Below are 6,051 nucleotides of genomic sequence, written 5' to 3'. Positions count from 1 at the left end.
AAATGCCCAAGTCCAAATGATATAGTTAAATGAGTTCAGGACCCTCAATAACCCTGGAATATCTACTGTATTCTTAGAACAGAGAACAGTAATTCATTATTTAGGAAAAGGGAAAAATTCTATCCAGGGGCAATGGCAAACTTGTCAAAAAAAATGGCAAACAGGATTCCACAGGAATAGGGAAACACAGAAGAAGAAATCCAGAGGCAAGTAAAAAATCCAGAGAGAGAAAAAAAGAAGGAGAGTGGAGACCATGTTACAGGCCCCACTTTAACAAATGGAACATTCCTGCTAATGATAGTGGGAACATTGACTAGGTCTCCAGACCAGGATGCCCATTGTTTTTGCTATTGTGATAGAATAAGTGATGCAACGTTTTCCCACTTAGGACGGGGATTGTGAAGTTTCTGAAACATTTGGTTGACCTGCACTCCACAATAAACACCTGCAAGTACTCTTGTATACCATTTAAGTTGTAAGTGTTCATTTAATGCTATATTCTCTTGATAAGCTGTAAGTGCATCAGACAAGCAGCTATTCTGCAAAGTGTGCAGGTGCGGGGGTGTTTGTTCAGTAAACTGCCCCATGGACTTGTTGGGCCTTATTCTTCGTCACAAGTGAGATGTGGCAGAGGCCATGTGTAAGGCTCTGCTGGGACTCGAACCAGGGACTTTTGGGTTTTTGGTTCATTGTCTTAACCGCTGGGCCAGGTGAGCAGCCTGCCGGGTTGCTCACTATATATTACCTGGCCTTTGCAGCCCCAGCCCAGCATCAGCCTGATTGGTTTGCAGTCAGTAGTGATGGGCGAATTTATTCGCCAGGCGTGAATTTGTGGGGAATTTCCGTGTTTCGCCGCCAGTGAATAAATTCGAGAAATTGCCGCAATTCCGACACTGGCGACAATTGTAGGCACCCATTGACTTTAATGGGCATCAGAATTGTCACCATCATCGGAATTGTCGCCGGCGTTGGAATTGTCGCCAGCGACAAAATTCAAGTTTTTTCGGCGAAACCGGAGAAATTCACCCATCAATAGCAGTCAGGTAATCAGGACTGACTCTGTCCTATTTAAGGCCAGCCCTCCGAACACTCCTTGCTGAGTATTTGGTTGCCATCCTAGCAGTGTGGCATTGTCCCTAGCTAAGGGTTCCTTTTTGCTTTGCCTTGTCTTATCTGAACCCTTCCCTGTCTTGCCTGCCTGACTCTGAACCTTGTCCTGTCTTGATCTGCCTTTCCTTCCCCTTCCAGTTCTGCTCCAGTCCGGTATTTAACCTTGATCTTTCCTTGCTTAACCTAGCCTTGACCTTGATCTGACCTTGCCTTTCTGGTTTCTGCTTCCTCTTCTGTTCTGACCTGTACCCTGTCTATATCTTCCTTCATCTTGCTTTGCATCTTTCCCTGCCTTTTCCTGTCCTCTCGCTATCCAGTCCTCTTGGTATTCTGCTCCAGTCTCTATTGTGCTCCAGATCTCTAGTCTGCTCCTGTCTCCTGATCTGATCTACACCCGCACCGTCTAGTTCTAATCCAGTCTGTTCCTGTCCTGACCTTTGCCTTCTTCTTCCTGTCTAGTCCAGTCCTGATCTTAGCCCTCTCCGTCCTGTCCAGTTCTGATCTTCACCCTTTCCGTCCTGTTCCGTTCTGAACCTGTTCCAGTCTGATTTTTCGCCCTCATCACCCTGTTCCTGACCTTTGTTTGGCTGTGTCCCGTGGGTTTAGCCAGTTCTTGCCTGAAAGACTCACATTCCTAATGCTGCCTCCACAGCGCCCCCTACATTATCCCTTACACTTTGCTTGTGAGACTCATACATTTTCCACAGTTCAGTAGTACAAAGTTCAATAGAGTAGTTGATTAATGTTACCAGGAAGTAGGCAGCTCAGAATAGGGATGCACTGATCTGGTTTGGGATTCCATTCCATTAACTTTTCCAATTTCTTAAAATCACATGACTAGCGATGGGCAAATCTGACCCATTTCACACAAATTGCTCAACAACTTTTTGAAGTGTGACATTACAGCCTATGGGCAATATTTTAGAGGTGAAACTTTGCGAAAAGTTTCGCTCATCACAACACACAACTTGCAATATGCAAATTAGGCTCTAGACCTTATGATTAAGTGTCCCTGGTAGACACGAAACGCGTCAGACCTTGGTTCTTAATTATGGAGAATAAAATTTACGCTTTTTAACTTTTTTCAATCTAACTCCGGCTCTGCTACTTTGTGGGTACGTGCTTGCGCCTGCCTCTTTTAATGTTTCCTGGTGTTTGGTCCCTTTGCTGAAGGTCTGGAGCGTGTGCACCCGGGCCTACCGTGCATAGTAGTAAGCTCATCTAAACGTATCTAATATACTCCAAATACTGGTTTTATATTTGTATAGTTTAGAGTTTGCCCTCCAGTTTTTTCTGTTCAAAGCTTGTATCCAGTTTAAAACATTATGAAAACTGGACAATATCCAGCCAGTTGCATTTAAGTGATGCAATAATCCAACCCTGGAGTCTAACTCCACCGGCATCATTGTGCCCACCTCATCATACCCACCCCAACATCACTGCCCCACTCCATGGTCAGCTCCACCCCCTGTGTGCTAGTTTATCAGCCACCAAAGCTGGTGACCCTACAGAGAATTATATAGGAAAAGTCTTCACACCCTGTGCATCTGCCCCATAAATAGGGATGTAGCGAACGGCGGAAAAAATGTTCGCGAACATATTCGCGAACTTGCGACAAAACATGCGAATAGTTCGCGAACGTCGCGAACCCCATAGACTTCAATGGGAAGGCGAATTTTAAAAGCTAGAAAAGACATTTCTGGCCAGAAAAATGATTTTAAAGTTGTTTAAAGGGTGCAACGACCTGGACAGTGGCATGCCAGAGGGGGATCAAGGGCAAAAATGTATCTGAAAAATCCATTGTTGACACAGCGCTGCGTTTTGTGCTGTAAAGGGCAGAAATCACACTACGTCACTCAGGTGATGTTTCTGGACACGGAATGTGAAAAAGCTCACACAGCTAGGTGGCACTTGGTTAAAGACTGGGCAAACAATGCCTGCAAGGGCAACGTATACACTACAGCAGTGGATACGGAATATATTATTGCTGCTTGGAAAACGTCACTCAGGTGGTGTTTCTGGAGACGGTATTATTATTGATATTTAGACAGAATGTGAAAAAGCTCACACAGCTAGGTGGCAGTTGTTTGAAGAACACACTGGGCAAACAAATTGAAACAATGCCTGCAAGGTCAACGTATACACTACAGCAGTGGATACGGAATATATTATTGCTGCTTGGAAAACGTCACTCAGGTGGTGTTTCTGGAGACGGTATTATTATTGATATTTAGACAGAATGTGAACAAGCTCACACAGCTAGGTGGCACTTGGTTAAAGACTGGGCAAATAATGCCTGCAAGGTCAACGTATACACTACAGCCGTTGGATACGGAATATATTATTGCTGCTTGAAAAACGTCACTCGGGTGGTGTTTCTGGAGACGGTATTATTATTGATATTTAGACAGCTAGGTGGCAGTTGTTTGAAGAACAGATGCAGATGAGAGATCAGCAGCAGGACAGCTGCCCACAGCAGCTACATACAGAGCACTGCAGTAGAAGGTAGATTACTAGCCAGCAAAGCTACCTAAGCTTAAATGTCCCTCAAATCCCTGCAGAGTTCTGTCCCTACAATACAGAGCAGTATCAAGTAGATTACTAGCCAGCAAAGTTACTATCAACTGTCCCTCAAATCACTAACAGCTCTCTCCCTACACTAGCTCTTCCAAGCACACACAGGCAGAATGAAAAAACGCTGCAGGGCTTCAGTTTATATATGGAAGGGGAGTGGTCCAGGGGGTGTGGGGGTGGTCCAGGAGGGAGAGCTTCCTGATTGGCTGCCATGTATCTGCTGGTCTGGGGTGAGAGGGCAAAAATAAGCGCCAGCTAAGGCGAACCCAAATTGGCGAACGTCGCGCGATGTTCGCGAACATTCGCCGAACGCGAATAGTCGATGTTCGCGCGAATTAGTTCGCGGGCGAACAGTCCGCGACATCCCTACCCATAAATACACAAATATAAAATGCCCAAATTATTTAGCAAAACACATGTAAAAGTAAGGAGTAAACTAAATGAAGGCGTATATTATATTTGGGGGAATCAGATGTAAAGCAGATGACGCACAATAAAAGATTTCCCACATGGATGTCCATTGGCAGATTTCCTGTACAACTTCAGACATAAAGAAAAAGAAGAGAGATTGATCAATGCACATTCCCTGGTCCCCTGTCACATAAGTGATCTATTCAGATTCATGTATTTACAAAGACTGGGGTTTTTTAGTAACAAAATAATGATCATAAAATTGACAAGCCACCATACCACGTCAAGGTAAAACCCATATGGTGGTCCCTAACTATTTACCTCTGGTCATAATACTCAATTGCTAAAGCCTCCCGGCATAAGAGCATTACCTGAAATAAAGGTCTCCAATCATAGGACTTAGCCTTCCCCCGCCATTAGCTTTCAAAGGAGAGAGATAACCTAGACCCAGCATTGGTTCCATGAGATTTGGGGTGAGTGCTTAGTTGTGCCCTGGGTACCCCTGGAACTATAGCAGGGTGACACCCCAATGTTTCTATATATCTGTAACCTTGTTATGAGCTAAGGGGGCCCAGTCTGAAGGTCAGTTAGGGGGAGATTTGGGGTGAGTGCTTATTTGTACCCTGGGTACCCCTGGAACTATAGCAGGGTGACACCCCAATGTTTCTATATATCTGTAACCTTGTTATGAGCTAAGGGGACCAAGTCTGAAGGTCAGTTAGGGGGAGATTTGGGGTGAGTTATTATTTGTGTCCTGGGTACCCCTGGAACTATAGCAGGGTGACACCCCAATGTTTCTATATATCTGTAACCTTGTTATGAGCTAAGGGGGCCCAGTCTGAAGGTCAGTTAGGGGGAGATTTGGGGTGAGTGCTTATTTGTGCCCTGGGTACCCCTGGAACTATAGCAGGGTGACACCCCAATGTTTCTATATATCTGTAACCTTGTTATGAGCTAAGGGGACCAAGTCTGAAGGTCAGTTAGGGGGAGATTTGGGGTGAGTTATTATTTGTGTCCTGGGTACCCCTGGAACTATAGCAGGGTGACACCCCAATGTTTCTATATATCTGTAACCTTGTTATGAGCTAAGGGGGCCCAGTCTGAAGGTCAGTTAGGGGGAGATTTGGGGTGAGTGCTTATTTGTGCCCTGGGTACCCCTGGAACTATAGCAGGGTGACACCCCAATGTTTCTATATATCTGTAACCTTGTTATGAGCTAAGGGGACCAAGTCTGAAGGTCAGTTAGGGGGAGATTTGGGGTGAGTGATTATTTGTGTCCTGGGTACCCCTGGAACTATAGCAGGGTGACACCCCAATGTTTCTATATATCTGTAACCTTGTTATGAGCTAAGGGGCCCAGTCTGAAGGTCAGTTAGGGGGAGATTTGGGGTGAGTGCTTATTTGTGCCCTGGGTACCCCTGGAACTATAGCAGGGTGACACCCCAATGTTTCTATATATCTGTAACCTTGTTATGAGCTAAGGGGCCCAGTCTGAAGGTCAGTTAGGGGGAGATTTGGGGTGAGTGCTTATTTGTGCCCTGGGTACCCCTGGAACTATAGCAGGGTGACACCCCAATGTTTCTATATATCTGTAAACTTGTTATGAGCTAAGGGGCCCAGTCTGAAGGTCAGTTAGGGGAGATTTGGGGTGAGTGTTTATTTGTACCTTGGGTACCCCTGGAACTATAGCAGGGTGACACCCCAATGTTTCTATATATCTGTAACCTTGTTATGAGCTAAGGGGGCCCAGCCTGAAGGTCAGTTAGGGGGAGATTTGGGGTGAGTGCTTATTTGTACCCTGGGTACCACTGGAACTATAGCAGGGTGACTGTTACCCCAATGTTTCTATGTATCTGTAACCTTGTTATGAGCTAAGGGGGCCCAGTCTGAAGGTCAGTTAGGGGGAGATTTGGGGTGAGTGCTTATTTGTACCCTGGGTACCCCTGGAACTATAGC

This window comes from Xenopus laevis, chromosome 3S (assembly GCF_017654675.1).
Source record: "Xenopus laevis strain J_2021 chromosome 3S, Xenopus_laevis_v10.1, whole genome shotgun sequence".
In the NCBI taxonomy this organism is placed as follows: Eukaryota; Metazoa; Chordata; class Amphibia; order Anura; family Pipidae; genus Xenopus; species Xenopus laevis.
This window is presented reverse-complemented; position numbering follows the sequence as displayed.